The sequence below is a fragment of the Vipera ursinii genome (assembly GCF_947247035.1).
Source record: "Vipera ursinii genome assembly, chromosome: 1".
Classification (NCBI taxonomy): domain Eukaryota; kingdom Metazoa; phylum Chordata; class Lepidosauria; order Squamata; family Viperidae; genus Vipera; species Vipera ursinii.
The window spans coordinates 96787019-96805339 of record NC_139512.1 but is presented as its reverse complement, the minus strand read 5'-3'; the positions used below and the strand labels follow the sequence as shown (position 1 = coordinate 96805339).

General features: G+C 38.3%; 1 long non-coding RNA gene across 1 annotated transcript in view; it reads left to right on the top strand.

Moving 5' to 3' along the window:
- LOC310636249 overlaps positions 1-18321 on the top strand; it is a 98738-nt gene that overhangs the window by 75907 nt on the left and 4510 nt on the right. The gene's annotated exons all lie outside the window — the stretch shown is intronic.

Here is an 18321-nt window from a genome sequence, read left to right as displayed (position 1 = left end):
ACTTATTGGATAATGAAGGAAGACAAGACCTATATCAACAAGGTATTGATTTAGTATGGTGGCCATATTTACAAATTCAAACAAGATATGAAAAAGACTTGAAAACAACGGGGCTTTATAATGAACAGACAGAACTCAATCGTATATTGTTAAAAACAGATGAGAAGCTGATTAAAAAACTCTACGGGTTTCTGCTTAATCTAAAGATGGAGGAAGAACAAGTTAAAGAAACAATGATAATTTGGGCAAAAAATGTTGGCCACACTATAGAACTTGAAGAATGGGAAAAGTTATGGGATATAAATATTAGATTAACTAAAGCTGTATCATATAAAGAAAATTTGTATAAAATGTTTTATAGATGACACCAGTGAGACTTGCGAAAATGTTTAAAAATACTTCAAATGTTTGTTGGAAATGCAGCCAAAGACCAGGTACCTATTATCATCTCTGGTGGACATGTTCTAAAGCTAAAAGGTTTTGGATTAAGATACATTTATGGTTGGAGAAGATGGTTAAAAATCAAATAGAATTTAAACCTGAATTGTTTTTGTTAGGAATGATAGATCCCAATTATGATAAAGAGACTGGGTATTTAATACTACATGTATTAACAGCAGCGAGAATTATGTATGCCCAATACTGGAAAAATGAGAGTGTACCAACTGAAGAAATGCTTATCAAGAAAATACTAGATTGTGCAGAAATGGATAGATTAACTTTAGAGATTAAAGAAAAAGAGCATTTAGTTTATTATAGAACTTGGAATAAATTTTATCAATGGCTAGACAAACGAATTAGAGAGAAAGGAACGTGATACTTATTCTTTTGACCTTATTTTACTAAGAAAAATATTATAGATTGAAAATTTAACATTGTTTACTATAATTTGCTATGTCTATTATTGTTATCAATCATTATTCTTACAACTTTTATTGATGTATATCAACCCAGACAATATGCTGTTTGCTAAATATTGAATGTAATTGGGGGAAACCCCAACCCCTCCCTCACCTTTCCCTCTATCCCAACCCCGTACCCCATCACTGCATTTTCCTCCCCACCCTTATAAAAACCAATAAAATTTACATTAAAAAAGCCTTCTGTTTTTTTCTTGATGGTTCCCATCTTAAGCCATGCCCATATCAAGTTCTTATCACATTTTCCTTCAATATTTTTCAAATGCTGTCCATGCAAAGCTTTGGTTTTCCATCTATTTAATCTGTCATCCAGCCGTTTGTCCTTATATTCTGCCTTTGTTTCTGTTATTTTTATAATGCTCTCTGTTTTCACAGCCTGCAGCAATTTTTCTGCACTTACATAGTCATTCAAACTTCGTTTTTCTTCTTCTACAGTTTGGTGGATTTGCAGTAGCCCTCTGCCCCCTATTCTTCTTGGCAGGTACAACCTGTCGATGTCACTTCGTGGATGTAGAGCGTGGTGCATATTCAAAAGTTTACACGTTTTCTGGTCTAGGTGTTCCAATTCAGCCAAAGTCCAGTTGATAATTCCAGCTGGGTAGCGTATCACTGGGACTGCCCATGTATTAATGGCTTTAATTATATTTCCAGCATTCAACTTTGATTTTAGTATTTTGCGGACTCTCCTGATGTATTCCTTTTGTGTTGATTCTTTGACTTTTCCATTCAAGATGTTATCTACTTCCAATATGCCTAGGTATTTGTAACTGTCATCCTTTGCTAGTGCTTTCATAATACTTCCGTTTCCTAGTTCTATTCCTTCTATTTTCCCCATTTTTCCTCATTGCATGGATAATATAGCACATTTCCCAAGTCCAAAGTCCATTCTGATGTCGCTGCTAAACAGTTGAACTGCACTGAGTATTGATTCAAGTTCAGTGTGGCTTTTCACATACAGTTTTAAGTCATCCATGTATAGTAGATGGTTTATCTTGCCATGCTGGCTTGAGATGTGGCATCCCAGTTTTGTGTTTCATAATATTATTGTCAATGGAATTAATGCGATATTGAACAGTAGTGGTGAAAGTGAGTCCCCTTGGAAGATTCCTCATCTGATGTTGATTTCACCAATGTTCTCCCCATTTGCTGTTAGAACTGTTTTCCATTTTTGCATATTTGCTTTCAAAAATGTACAGATGTTTTTGCTGATTCCAAAGTTTTCCAAACACGCATTAATCTGGTTTGCTCGTAGATAGTTCTCCACTTGCGAGAGGTAAGACGGCCATTCTTCTGGATGTTTTACATCAAACTCTGAGTTTGCCAACCTTCGGCATCTTTGTAATCAATCCATGCCATATTTAAATTTGTTTTTCGTCGTTTTGCGTTTTTAAGTACCATTTTGTCAATGAGCAGCTGATCTTTTGTTCCTCTTGATTTTTTATAATTTCCTTTTTGTTCTTCCAGATACAAATTGTTTTCCATCAGACGATTGAATACTGAATTTGCCAGTATTCTTGTAAAAAGTTTGAACGTTGTTGGCAGACAAGTAATTGGGTGGCAGTTGCTTGGTTCTGTGCTCTTTTCAGGGTCTTTCATTATCAAGTACGTTCAACCAGCTGTTAACCATTCTTCACTTGTGGCATTTTGAAGCATTTCATGAAACTGAGAGACCATGCAGTGATGGAGGCTGGTGAGGTGTTTCAACCAGTATCCATGCAGCTCGTCCAGGCCAGGTGAACTCCAGTTCTTGACCTTCTTTACTCGTTTTGCAACCATATTGGTGGTTATTACAATATTCTCCATTTTGTTTTGTGTCGCTTGTTTTTGGATATCTTTGACCCAGGAGGCAGTTTTATTATGTTCCATTGGGTTTTCCCACAGTTCTTTCCAAAAGTTTAAGGTTTTTTCTTTACATGGTAGAACAGTAGTTTAGACTTTATTTTTGTCAAGTGACCAATTGAAGAGATGCTGGTTTCTTCTGAACTGGACATTTTCATGATATTGTTTTATTCATCCTTCATATCTCTCAATTTTCTTTGCTGTTGCTATTGCACGCTGTTTTAGGTTTTCCATGATTTCCGTTATTGTTTTTTCCTCCAAGTTATATTTTTTGTATAAACTATTTTTCAGCTTTTCGTTCTTTAGTTTTCCTTTTTTCAAGTATTTCAATTTGCTTACTCATAGTTTTTTTGTTTTATTTTCAAGTCAAATTTTCCACTTTGGTGTTCCAGTGGGTTTCTTTTTTGGCATTTTATAACCCAATTCTGCAGTTATAATGGCGGCTGTACTGTACATTAGTTGGTTTGTTTCATACAGTGTGCTGGATGGGATGGAAGTGAAAATGTTGTTCACAGCATTTAGTAGATCTTTCACTCATTTGCTATGCACTTCACGGATGGCTGGCAGTCTTTTTCTTTCTGTGTTTTCTTTGATGTGCTTTTCAATCTTTTCTTTCAGCATTTTTGCTAGATTACTTAGCTCTACACTTTCGAGTTGTTGCACAGAGGAGTCTTCATCCTGTGTGGTGGCTTCTTCTGTTGGTTGGTCAGTTTGTTGGTCAGTTCAGGTATTGGAACAATTTCTTCAGCCTGTTCATCACCATTGCTTGTTGTTTTCTTTTTAGCCAATGTTCCTAGATGTTGAATTTCCACATCTGTAAAAACTTTATTACGGATGATGAAATGTCTTTGATCCATTAATCGTTGTTCGGTTACGTCACTTTCCGGATGCTTTTCCTTCCACTGCTGCATCATTCTTTTTTGAAATCCCCTGGCTGTTGGTTCTGCCTGGTAGTAGCATTGGATGATTTCTCGATTTTCTTCGGCTGTCCAGGTTTTGCGCTTTTGTTCCAGTTGCTTTATAGTTGTACACTCTGGTTCCCCAGCAGTAACAACTGAGCCCTGTGGCCCATTTTTCAACAGATGTCCAGGAGCCATAGCATCTGATGCAGTCCTTGTTGACCAGGGTGACGACCGATCCGATATGGAATTTTTTTTTATTTCTTCTCATCATCATCTCATCATTGGCTAAGCCACTACCAATCCGAAGAACGGTAATCCCATAACCATAGGGACCGCACCCGATAGCTGTCCAGGCCCAGCCACAGGATGATGATGATGATGATGATGATGATTACTACTACTACTACTACTACTACTACTACTACTACTACTATTACTTCTCTCTGGTTGCCAGTGGCCATAATAGACCCCAAGCTCCTTTCTCCTCATTCTTATTGCAGCTTGGTTTTATCTCTTTCCCACTTTTCTCCTTTTTTCTACGTTCCTTCACAGTCAACAACCTTTCCTAAACCAAACATGGATTCCTAGTTCTCAAGTAAGACTTTCCTTCAGTCACTTTCTCTCAAGTTTAACCTTACCCAGATTGGAAACTTAATTTCTAGCAGATAATTATCAACCCTAACTTTTGATCAGAAATTCACTGTTTCTAGATTGAAACAAAAATCCCCTTCCCAAAGACTCCACCTCTATTTATAGAATTGCTGAAAATAGAATGTATCCTTTTCAGAATGTATTACTTCAAGCCCATATTAATAGAGCTATATTTAGCCTCAATTTCACTGTCACTGGATCAGCAGCTCCTTTTGTCTGGTCAAGTTGCATGCACAAAGTTCCACTTTCTCATCTAAACATTTATAAGTGTGTTCTACTGTTTCATCTCAATGATACCTGCAACTTTAAAAAAAATGAATAAAAATTGCAATTAGACATTTTCTCAAAACATACATTTTGAAATGGTTTTTTCACAGTAAATACTAGAAAATGTATAATTTTTGAGTTGAGACAGGTGCTTTATTTGGAGAAGTATGGCATTCAAGGGATAGCTGTATTCTGAACTATACAATAGTGTATGTGTCGGTATATTGCAATACTGTATTCTGGATTGTGCAAAGATGGAATTCCTCTTCCATTCCCAATTATTTGGTTAATCTGAAGGAAATTCACATTTTTTTAGAATGCCTTTTTTTCTTATTCTCCATAAGAAAATTCTCCATTCTCTGCTCCGCGAGCTGCATTGGCTGCCGGTTGCCCTCCGGGTGAGATTCAAGGTGCTGGTTATGACCTACAAAGCCCTACATGGCATGGGTCCGGATTACCTACGGCAGCACCTGCTGCCGACATCAACTTCCCTCTGTCCAGTGCGCTCCCACAGAGAGGGCCTCCTCAGGGTGCCTCCGATCAAAGAATGTCGATTGGTGGCCCCCAGGGGGAGGGCGTTCTCTGTGGGCGCGCCAGACCTGTGGAACCGCCTCCCGGTTGAGCTCCGGATGGCCCCCGACCTGCGCTCCTTCCGGCGTGATTTAAAAACTTATCTATTTGAACAATCTGGCCTGGTCTGATGGGTTTGGGGTTGGATTTAAATAAGTTTTAACACATTTTCAGTATTGTATTATTGGGCATAATTATTTAATTCTTTTTAATTTCTTTTTTAACTTTTGTATTTACATTTTGATATTTATTGCCCTGTACACCGCCCTGAGTCCTTCGGGAGAAGGGTGGTATAAAAATTTAATAAATAAATAAATAAATAAGTTACAGGAAAGGGACGTGGTAGCTCAGTGGGTTAGGACACTGAGCTTGTCGATCAGAAGGTTGGCAGTTTGGCGGGTTGAATCCCGAGTGCCGCGTAGCAGAGTGAGCGCCTGTTACTCGTCCCAGCTTCTGCCAACCTAGCAGTTCAAAAGTATGTAAAAATGCAAGTAGAAAAATAGGGATCACTACTGTGGGAAGGTAACAGCGTTCCGTGCACCTTTGGTGTCTATTCATGCCGGCCACATGACGACGAAGACGTCCTCGGACAAGCGCGGGCTCTTCAGCTTTGAAACGGAGATAATCACCGGCCCCTAGAGTCGGAAACGACTAGCACTCATGTGCCTGGGAACCTTTACTATAAGTTACAGGTCCCTGTTAAATTGTGTCTGCTTCTTGTGAACAGTTTACACATTGTTCAATCCGTTGCTTGTTAATTTTAATTTCTTCCCTTTTCTAATGATAGCTAAGCCCTCCTCTTAGAGGCCATATCCAGTCAGCCATATTTTCTTCCAATCTGTGAGTTGGCAGAAAAGTTTTATGCCAAATATGGTGTATTGCTTCTCATTCTGACAGATGATGCTCACCATCTTGATTTAATGCAAGACCATTAAGTAAAATAATTAGTGAGTTCCCCAGCTACAGTTCCTTTCCCCATCCAATGTCATGTTCAGATGGAAAAAATAACTGGTAAGCCAATTGCATTAACCTTTTTTTTTTACAATTTTATCTCTCTTGAAAAATTGTAAATGTTTGCATATAAGGAACCTGCAAAAAAACCCCTGGCAAGCAGTGAAGTAATTTCTGGTCAGATATTACAGTACGCAGAGAGATGACTCTATGGAAGCCAGCTTTCCAGTCTGTTTTGCAATCCAAACCAAAATTGCCACTGAGGGCAGTGCCCAGCAACTGGAATGGAGAAGGCATGCCCATAGAAGCATTAGGTGGCCATTAGGGATTGGATAGATCCCAACCCTTGTCCATATTACCAACCGCATTATTTTGAAATATGTCTTCATAGCAAAAATGGCATTGGGAGAAGAGGAAGAATGGTTCTTGAAAACTGAAACAGTTAAATACCACTTTTTAGTTGTTCTAGCTGTGTTCTAGAGACGAGAGGAAGGCAACGTCATGAGAATACAGAATGTAAAAAGGTTACTGGCATGCCCTGTGCTACATTTTAGAGGCTGTGAGGATGAAGTCTTGGAGTAGAACAGATTTACACATATTACTCCGACTGGCTTAGAACCTGTTTGAGGAAGAGATACTTTTAATATTTGGAAGGAGCTGCATAAACTATTGGATTACTGATGTTATACTGGTAAATATATTCAAGCCTTCTCCTCTCTCATTCATAATGTCAGAGAAACATCACTTGCCTCATCCAACATGGCTGTTACATGCTTGAGTGCTGTAGAATGACCTACGCAAATGATTGCAGGAGTTGCATTTGTGTCACAGCCATGTGGGCTGGTATTAGGAAAAAGCAACATCTGAGATAAATAAAATTAGATGAGTAGGCATTTAATCAAGAACCCTTTGGTTCTTAAGTCTTCAGCTGATTTTTGCAACCCTTTGGTCCTTTCCTTTGCTGTCTGGCTTATTTATTGCAACGCCTTTGTGTTGTCTCTTTTCTCCGAGTCGCCAAGGTTTCACAATCCTAACAAATGCCAACAGAGTTATTTTTATAGTAAGCCGATACCTTAAAAACAGAGCTAAACTGCATAAGCAATGAGGAGATGAAACAAGACTGCCTACATAAATCTGAGTTGGCAAGGGTGCTTCATTGACAAGTGATAACTGCAAGGGAAATGTAGGCTGAATACATAAACTATGATATTGGTTTTGGTGATTATCACTGTTGTATGTACAAAGATTGATTCTTAAAAATACCACTTACAAATCATAGAAAGTTTCTCTGTAAGGCAGTTGTTCAAATAAATCAATTTTCGTATTGCGGGTGTAATACTAGAATTTTCTCTATGATTATCCATGGTTAGAACATCTATGTGCGGAGGATACACGATTGTGGGAGATTTTGCTAATACGACACGTGATGTATTTGTGCCTTTGCCACTTTGTTCTCGATGAGTTCTTGCAGAAGAAAATGCAGGATAAAGTAAAAGAGAACAAGAGGCATAGAATTTAATACCGTAGCAGTGGATTTTTGGAGGCAATCTTTTTACTGCTGAAAGCATGAATTCACCCTCTCATCTCCTAGGAGCACATCATTAGTGGACCTGTACCTTGCAACTAATGAAGACTATGTTATTTCCCGATCGGTGAAAATCTCCCCTTCCCCCCTCTCTCACACACAGAGCTAACCAAGTAAAACCTAATTAAATTTGCTAGCTAATTACACTATAATAATGACTAATCTTTTAATTGTCTTTGTTCTCTAAATGTTTTAAGAGTCTCTTTGCCTATAAGATAACCTTACAAAAGACAAAATTCCAGATTACCAAAGCATTCAAGTGCTGCAGGATAGAAAACTATATTGAATCCATTTGCCATTCTTTCTTTCTGTATTTGTGTTGTTATGTACAACACAAAATGAACAAAATGGATACAACAGTACTATTCTGATATCTCATACAGTATGTATTTAATGTTTATTGTTGTTGTTGTTATTATTATTATTATTATTATTATTATTATTATTATTATTATTATTTATTATGTTAAGGGATTTCATTTTTACATACTTAGGTGTATCAAACTGGTCTAATTGCTCGTGTACCTTCCTCCCAGAGCAGGGAAGTTATTTATAAAAACCATGCCACTAATTATTAGCAGTATGATCCTACATTTCTAGGATCCTTAAAATTGGCTCTAGGTTCATGGTGAAATGCCTGGAGTTTTTCTATTGCTATTGACTTCGTATTATCTTCTGGAACAGCCCTGCAGCTCTTTGAAGAATTACCAGGAGGCCCTCAACTTGAAGATCAGTAATTGCCTGCAGATTTTTAGAAAGGAAATATCGTGATGGTGCAGCTTGTTTTGTTTTTGTCTGCAGTGGTTTTCCCCAAGTGGTATCCTCTAGGACGTCAAGTGCCAGATCTGGAAATTCCTGGAGTTTCAATCCCCACCCTACAGGAAGGTAGTAGCAATTTGAAATGGTGTCTTGAGCATGGTCTGGGGCAGCATTTCTCAACCATAGCAACTTTAAAATGTCTGGAATTCAAGATGCTGGTTAGGGACTCCAAGAGTTGAAGTCTAAATATCTTAAATTTGCTAAGATTGTGAAACACAGGTCTAGGGTATAGCAAATGTGGGCCAAAGAAAATCTATTATTAAAGTTTTAATATAAATTTAAGAGCTCCTATATGGCTTAGAACAGGGGTGTCAAACTCAATTTCATTGAGGGCCACATCAACATTGTGGTTGCCCTCAGCGGGCCGGAGGGCTGTGGCCAGGGTGGGCACAGCCTACTGGGTGGGCATGGCTGGAATGCGTGTGGCCTACTGGGTGGGTATGGCCAGCTCTACATCATTCGTGTCAAGGGTGCCTATGGGGGCCTGGGCAGGAGTGGGACAGATCTGAGAGTCTCTGGCAGAAGGAGATGGGACCGGGGCAAGTGCCAAGGCATGGTCCAGTGCAGGAGCCTCAATGTTCCTCTCAGGCCATGCGGGGAGGGAGGGGCTGGACGGTGGCACGGAGGTCAAATACCCATCCCAGTCCTCAAGCACACATGGCACCAAGCCCAGCCCCACTTCCCCAAGGAGGTGCCCAGCTGCACTTACCTCCTCCTCAAGGCTGCTGCTGCTGTGCTTGCTCTCCTTAGCTAGGTTGCTCATGATGTATATGAGGGCAAAGTCAAGGGGGAGGCCCACTCCCTCTCCATGTGCGGAGACCTGGCTTTGTATCCAAACCTTCCTTAGCAATAGGATGGGCGGTCCCCCAGGATAGGCTAGGAGGAGGGGACAACGGGATGGTGAAAGGGCAGCAGGGCAGGACTAAGGCAGGACTTCCCTCAGACCCTCCTTCTCCTTCCTTCCTTCCTTCCTTCCTTCCTTCCTTCCTTCCTTCCTTCCTTCCTTCCTTCCTTCCTTCCTTCACCATTGCCTGGAAGTGGCCAGCATTTGGCCCTCACCTGCTTCACATATCTGGCTTGGTGGGCTCTGGGGGAGGGGATGCCATGAGCAGCGTGAGAGTCGATGTTACCTGTGCAATGCTGCCCAGCCCCCAGCCTGCCCGGTTTTGGCAGGCAGTGAGGTGCTCTACTCACAGTGCCGAGAGGCTGAGCCGGGTGGCACGAATCTGAAGAGAAGCACAACACTGCCCAGCTCCTAGCCTGCCCGAAGTAGGCAGGGCCATCTGCTGGCCACTTCCAGGCGATGGTGCATTTCTTCATTCCTCATGAAGGGTGATACCTCCCCAGCACATGCCCAGGGGGCAGTGCCAATGTGGCAGGGGCCGGTCCCTCGCTGTTTCCATACAGCCTTGTGGAGCTAAGACTGAATGTATTTCAGCATAGATGACCACCATAAAATTGTACATTGGCTCCCAGCCGGCCTGGGCCGGGGCCAAGGCAGCAGGGGCCGTTCCCTCACTGTTTCCAGGATGGCTTCGCGGGCCACATGAAACCATTTTGCGGGCCGGATCCGGTCCCCGGGCCTTGTGTTTGACATATCTGGGTTAGAATTAAATGCACAGAGATTCAGTTAGTGCAGAAAGCGAGACATTAAATGTTCTCAGTAGATAAAGCATTTCTGATCTAATATATTTATTATTCAATGGTCGTATATCAATAGTTCTACCTGCAACAGCTGCATGATTGTGAAAAAAACAGACACGGCTCCCTTAATGAGACAAACGGATGCTCTATTTAAAGTCTTGTTCATTCCAAAACACTATGTCCAAACAATTTCAAAACATTGCATAGCTTTAACCCATATTACTTACTACGTTGCCAGTAGTGATCCGTAAACTGTTAAACATATGCACAATTTGTATAGTTTTCCTTAGCTTTACAAGAATGATACATTTAGTTTTCTTTGTATACCTCAAATCTCTGTTTTGGAGGGTGGGAATGAAAAGGAACGGGTTGAATCTATTCTGTTTTCTTTTAACTGTGTTTTTTTTTAATGAGGGTATGGAGAGGGTATGTAGAGGTCTGGCTTGTTATCCTATTGTTGTGGAAATAAATAACTTGCCGAAGGGCTGCTGTAGCAACCTGTTCTTGAAATATTGAATACAGCTGGCAGGTTCAAAGCACGGCTGACCCACTTGGTTGGCAGGCTGCCAGAAGGCTTATATAGCTATCAAGTGTAAGACTGAGCGTTTGCACCTCTTTGCACCTGCTGCTGGAAGGCTTTTCCCACCCATGTGCAAAGCGTAGATTGGGATTTGTGGACAGCTGCTTGCAGCACAATCTAGTTTTCTTCTCTTGCTGGGGAGATATAGCCCAGGGCACAGTGTGTGGGCGAGTTCAAAGATCTTATCTACTCATTTTGCAGCAATCAAATTTCAGCACTAAAACCATAGTTCGTGCTTTCAAATGCACAGGGAAGTGCTTGGTATGAACAGGATCACTTGTCACCATAACCTTCTTTTGTCAAATTGCTTTGCCTTTCCTCACTGCTGGTGAAGTGGTAGAGTCTTATCTGTGCCGTGAAGTTCTTCATTGCCTAGACATCTGGCAGTCTTCTTGTCTGTCATTTGGGTAGTGCCAGTAAAAATGACCCTTGATTATGTGGCAAAATCGTGTAAAATATTTTTAATTGTCCTTATATTGCTCTTTGTCCATCTCCTCTGGATTTGTGCGTAGCTGCACCTGCTCAGAGTGGACAGTGGTAGGTTCGACTGGCATTACACTTTCCAAAAACATTTCCTGGTCAAGTGCCCAATGCATGTATTTCAATGTATGTTACATGCAGCTGTTCTACACAGTTTTCTCTGACTCCACTGGGATAAGGATACTCTGTGGTCGTGATCACTTTTATAGTGCTTCTCCTGAATCTACATTTGCACAATGCCTAGTAATTAAGAAAACCATTCGCTCTGCATGCTTAAGAAAAAAATGACAAAAGTCAAACATTTCAGGAATGCGTGCATATATTTATTTATCCAATGTAGTATTTTCCTTTCAGCCTCCTTATGCAGTAACATCATCCCCATAGAATGGGAGGGCCTCAGTTGTGAGCCAAAACTGGTACGTTTGGGGTAACTTATATAAGGTTGTATTTTGTGTTCCTTATATGTCTGCCCTTTGGAATCTAAGACCCACAGGCAAAAGTGCATTCTTAATAAACCCATTTGTTCATTTTGATCACAAGGTGTTCATTATACAACTATAGGATCAAGTGTTATGTTTTGGCTTCACAGGAAGAAAGGCCCTTTGGGATTCTCTTTAATGCTTTGTCTAGTTGTGTTTTGTCTTTGTAATTTTTTTCTTTTTTTTTAAAGTTTGTATTTTAATTTTTTGAACAAAATAAAATTTGGAAATGAAAAAATGTAAATTTTATTCTTACAGCATAGTAGAGAATCACCATGAAGTGTTGGAGGAAAAAGTAAATCTCCAAACTACGCATTCTTTAACCATATGTACCAATAAAGGAGAATATTTGTAGCTCAAGGTTGACATGAGGTATCATTGGTGCCCTTTGAGCTTGGTTGTTTTTTTGCAGACATTTCATTACTCAAACTAGGTAACATCATCACTGCTACCTAGTTTGGGTAATGAAATGACTGCAAGAAAATAACCAAGCTCAGAGAGCACCAAGGACTCTTAATCTTATGTACTGAGATAAATCAATTCATCTCATTCTGCTATGTCAATTACCAACTGTAATAGAAGGGATCTTTATACAAGCTCATTTCCTTTCCAATGAAGAATGGGAAGAATTTTTCCCCCTTAACTCCTTCAGAAAAAAGATGTGATGGAAGAAGAAGAGTGTAGGGGTTTCTTTAATGGCCTTTGAGAGCCTAAAAGTTATCCTTGAAAAATGTAACAAAGTCTTTCAAATATACCTCACGTGAAATGATCTGCTTTACTTTTGTTCGTGTCATGAATTTCAAAGTACAGGAGTATGTTAGGGTTAGTGGAAAATATTTCCTAAATGCAAATCAAATCTGGAATTTTGCAACATGATTCTTTCCCCAAACTGGCACATTCCAGATGTTTTGGGCCTAGATTTTCCCAAATTCCTAACTAGTTGGCCATGTTGGAAATTATTTAAGCAAACAAGAAGGGGAAAAATTTGAAAAGAGCCCTTTTACGTTCTTTGGTATAGTAAAGGTAACTTTTTTAAAAAAAAATCCACACAATAGAAATGTATTAATACAAAAACTATTGGAAGAATTCTGTGAAAATTATATACTGTATAAGGAAAACACTATGTAGAATGTTCAATTTGATTCTTTATTATCATGTTTTAATTCTGTTGAGGAAGAAACTGTAAACTGGAATGCAGCGTCGATGTTTAAAATGATTTAATCACATTGACTAAAATTATCCTTGGAAGCAATTGACAGAACTGTGGGAACAAGATTTCAGTGTTCAGAAATACCCCTTGAGAGGATCAGAACTACAATCAGTGCTAATGATGTTTGCCATTTTCATATATAAGCTTTTGCGTGTTCTGGACTCGTCTGCTTCTTTCAGAATTGTAACAAGAACTCCATGTGCTTGAGTCGAATTAGCTCATATTACAGAAAAACAGAGGAGAGAGAAATAAATATGATTGTTATTCAATCCATGTCTCTATCAGTTATAGTTGATGATGAATTATGGGAGTCAACTGTGTTCCAAGTTGCTAGAATGAAGGGAGAAGTAAATGTTTCTTCTCTCTCTCTCTCTCTCTCTCTCTCTCTCTCTCTCTCTCTCTCTCTCTCTCTCTCTAACATAAAATACAGCTCTTAAGACAACCCTGCTTCAATGTTTAGGCAAAACACAGTTTTTAATTGCATAGGGTTTTTTTTCCTGTCTAATGATGCAAAAGGTATTTGTAAAGTAATTCCTTACGCCATGTGGTAAAAAGGCAGCCAACTTATTCTGGTTTGTTTCTCTGGACATTTAAAATAAAAGGTGTCTTGTGAAGTCATTTGCCTGAAATCTGACATCATTTCTGATGATACTGGGCAAGACTGAAAAAGCATTTTTTTATATTAAAAGTTCTACAAAGAACATAAAATCTTAACACAAACTAATAAAAAGAAAAAAAGCAAGAAAAGAAAAGACAAAAAGACAAAAATGCAGAAAGAAGAAAAAGAAATGGAAAAAAGATGCTTCTTATTTCCTTTGCAGAAAATATAGATAAGTACAATTACAAAGTTATATCTTGGTCTATGGTTACAAAAGAAAGCCTATCTTTTTTATTATCCACTGTTTGTCTAATCATGTTTTTCCCCCTTTTCCATAAGGGGTTTCCAGTCAGCCACACATGTAGATATTGTGGCTGACTGGAAACCCCTTATACATTTTAATAATAATCTTGCTGCAATTGTCATACATAAACATAAAATTCCATAATTTCTTTTAGTTGCTTATTCATTAATTCCCAAATAAAAGCCCATTGGTTTCAATTGTACCCCAGACTTCAAAATCCTCTGAATTTATGTATTTGTATCCACTTTTTAAAAGCTTTTTTACATGTCCATCAGACATAATAAAAATGTCTCTTAATATTGTTCACATTTCCAGCAAAGATTTGAAGTATCTTTATATAGAGAGAGCTGTGGTGGCGCAGTGGTTAGAATGCAATATTGCAGGCTGACTCTGCTGACTGCCAGTAGTTTGATCCTGACCAGCTCAAGGTTGACTCAGCCTTTTATCCTTCTGAGATTGGTAAAATGAGGAACCAGATTGTTGGGGGCAATATGTTGACTCTGTAAACCCCTTAGAGAGGGCTGTAAAGCACTGTGAAGTGGTATATAAGTCTAAGTGCTATAGTGCTGTACATTCTAGACCAGGGGTCTCCAACCTTTGCAGCTTGGTGGACTGGCAGAGGTGGCAGCGGGATGTGGGCGGAGAGGGGATGGGTTTGTGTGTGCGCGTGCATACTTCTGTTGCCCCATTCCAAATGGGGTGCAGCCTGGCACCGGGCCATGGAAAAGGGGGTGTGGATCCTTACTGTAGACAATTTCTCTGGTGGAAAAAGCCAATGATACATCATTTTATAAAAATTCTCTTTTTGAGAGTAGAACAAAATGTAAATTTCAGTCTTTTCAACCACATAATTTTTAGTCCATTTTATTATACATTCTTTATTTCATTTTTCTGACATATCTCAAAAATTGTTTATACATTTAACAATAACATGTTCATCATTAGTACATAACTCTTATTTTGTTAAAAACTATCAAATCATTTATCAATGTTAAACTTTTCCTTCTATTGTACATAAGAAATCTATTGACAAGTATATCCTTTTTTATCAAGTGTTCTCTTGATTTCATTTTATAATTTCCTTGAGATAATTCTAATACATCAAGGAACAAAAACAGATTTCCAACCTTTGGTTTTATTGAATCCTATGGGCTTCCATCCCAATGCAGAGAATAATAATAATAATAATAATAATAATAATAATAATAATAATAATAATAACCCCCCAATGATATAAATAGCAAACTTTATATTGAATATTGTTTTAATTTATTAATATTGCTTATAATTAATTATTGCCAAGGCTAATATTAATGATTTTTAATAAAGCAAGAATCAGGGTTTGGGTTCTGTTAAATCTTAACAAATCATATAATAATCTGTACTTGGTAGCTTTTATTAATTGGAAATAATTTTCTACATCAGGTTAAATATTGCTGAAAATCTTTGCCAAGTGTTTGTCGGGATGATTTGTAAATACTTTACAGACAAATTCTGTGTGTTTGATACAAATGTAGCATCATATATGTGGAACAGGTCATAAAACTCACCGATTTGTATATGTTGAATCTATAATTAGTTAAAGATATTTGTTTAAGTGAGAATGTAAGAAAATAGAACTTTTAGTTATTCTTTACTGGGCTTGCCTCTCTGCATTTGAAATGTAAGGAAATGTTACAGGAATACAATGTTCAGAACAACACAGCTTGCATAAATCTTTCAGCATTAAAAAAATAGAATTTTGCTTTTGTGAGAATGCCTCAATTTTGGCAATGATTTAAAAAGTTTTCAGTTATAGAGAAGTTGAACAAATTTTTCAGCAATATGATGGTCCTTGAAGTTCTGTCCCACCTAATCAGTTTTTCAAGGAATTGATGCAGATAAAAAAGGTATGTTATTTCCCTAGATAATAATGTACTGAAAACAACCCAAAAGTGAACTGGATGACAAAATGTTTTTCTGTCCTTTCTGATTGCAAACAATGGGAATTGCTCTATTTTTATCAGCTAGTTTGACCTGCCTGGCTAACAATAGGTTACATATCGACTAAGTCATGTTAAAATAAATAGGGTAAGTTAATTATTAGCAAGCCAAGCCTCAGCAATTTGCATGTAATTAAAGCATAGCTTATTAGTGATCTAGTCCAGGGATTGAACTGAATGTAGCAATGAGAGCCCAAATTCTCATAAAGGTTCAGTTTGCAACATATAAAAAAGAAATGATAGAGAATGGACTGGATCTGGATCTGTTTGCAAAAGGGAAGTGAACGTTTTGCAGTTCCAGAAGCAGCCTGCACATCTAGGAACCCAAATATTTCATGGACAATATTAGAAGTGTGGGGGGGGGGGACTATAGAGACAAAGACATAAGGCATTAAATGCTTTGGAAATACTTGGATTGCACAGTAAATGAAAACTAAATTGTTAACTTATTTTAAAGATAGTCAAGTTTCTGCTATGAGATCAAAAGCACTCTTCTGCAAATCAATTAGCTGAAGCTGTTTAGATCAATGTTTGAAGGGAGTTTTTTTTCCAGTTTTGGAAATTAAATTCAGTTAATATGTATGACATTCACCTGGATACATTAAGATCTTGCATGTTGGAAACTGACCAAAGAGAGAAGCAACTTGGAATTAAGGAGAAACTTCCTAACAGTGAGGACAATTAACCAGCTTGCCTCCAGAAATCGTGGGCGCTCCATCACTCAAGGTTTTTAAGAAGAGACTAGATATTCACTTGTCTGAAATGGTATACGTTCTCTTGCTTGAGCAGAGGGCTGGACTAGAAGACCTCCAAGGTCCCTTCCAGTTCTGTTCTATTCTTCTTGAAAATGTGTGAATTTGTATTAAAAATACTGAACTAAGTCACCCACCTGGTTTAAGCTGTAGTACACATAAGCAATTTAGTTATACTTTTAAGAAAAAACACTCTGAAATTTAACCTAGAAAGGTTTTAATATTGACTGTTCACTCACAAAAGCATAATTTAAACATTTGGATGATGAAAAGGTTACTTTTGCACAATACTGGTGATTCACTCCAGATTAAAATGCAACTAGCAGACTGGGCTCTTCATACATGAAGCTGAGCTTGAAGTGATTAATCACCAAGTTCTCTGGAAATAAACAGAAGCTGTTTATTTGTTGCAAAAGAGGATGTTTGGATCTGTACAATACCAGCATTTGCCAAAATGAGGACTTGGTTTAAAACTCTGTTCAGCTCTCAAGAACCTATTTGCACCCAATAGACTTGCTGTGGCCGGCAGCTCTCCTTTCGCCTACATAGGAGTTGGTTGCTGAGTTCTCACCCCCGGAGAAGTGCATGCTCTGCTTGCAACTTTTGCTTTGTTTTGCAGCCCCTCGCAGTTTAACTCCTCAAAACACACTCCACCTTCTTTGCTCTGCCCTTGCCACAGAGGTTTTGGGACAGGCACGTGGAAGCTGGCAGGTGGGGAATTGAAATGCCAAGAGAACACGAACACAAAGGGCTTCATTGGAGCAAATCAATTTATCCCTTCTTCAATGAGAATTATGTTTCTCCAGGGCACATCTCTTCATTGAGGCAAATCTAAATCACTTGTGGAGGGTTAACTCATAATATGCAGCGGTGTTATAAACAAATGATTTGCTTTATTTCCTGTATTTTCCTTTGCATTGTGAAAAAAGAGGAGGGAAAAAAAAACTTTACTACTTTTTCTTAGATCTTTCATCTGGATTTTGAAAAAAAAAGGATGTGAACATTTGAGCAAACGTTTCTAGAAGTTATCTTTTATATTAGTCTTAGTCTGCCCATGTATGCTTTGTCTCTAATAAGAATCAGCAATGCTTCAGCAGGTTGAGATAAATCCATTCCTGGTGCTTCTGCACTGCATTCTTCAGGCTTACCACTGTGAAGCCCTACTGGTAGAGCAGATTTTTGCCTAGAGCACACCTTTGTATCAGCAGTACATTTTCCACAAATACAAGAGAAGCAATGAAATGTCTGTGAGTCGAGTGGACATAGCAGGTGCTGTCGTATTAGATTATTTCATAATAAATTGATTGCACATCTGAGAGAAGAGCCATCTCTTGTTTTGTAGCTGATACAGATAAAAATCTGATCTAGTTATTCCTTGTCTGTATTATATGATTTATTTTCAATGGCTTAGTCACTTTCTTGTTTCTTCATTTGCAAACTCTGCCATTCAGAGGTAAAACAGAGAAAGTCCAGTATACTGGTTTTCCATCTGGGTCAAAATTCCTTGATCGTTTGAGATGAATTAAAATAACAAATTTCCCATTTTAAAACAGAAATATTTTCTTTTTCCAGCAGGAACTAGTTCTAAACTTCTAGAACCCATTATAGTTATTCAGTATATTCTAAAATATTATGTGTATTGATTACAGTTCTTACTAATTTCAGAAATAATGGATACTAGCCCCCAGAACGTGGACCAATTTTCTTTAGATCTCTGCATCCTTAAGTACAAGTTGTGCTTTTGTTCTATCGATTATTAAAACTAAACAAGAACATTTTACCTGAAAC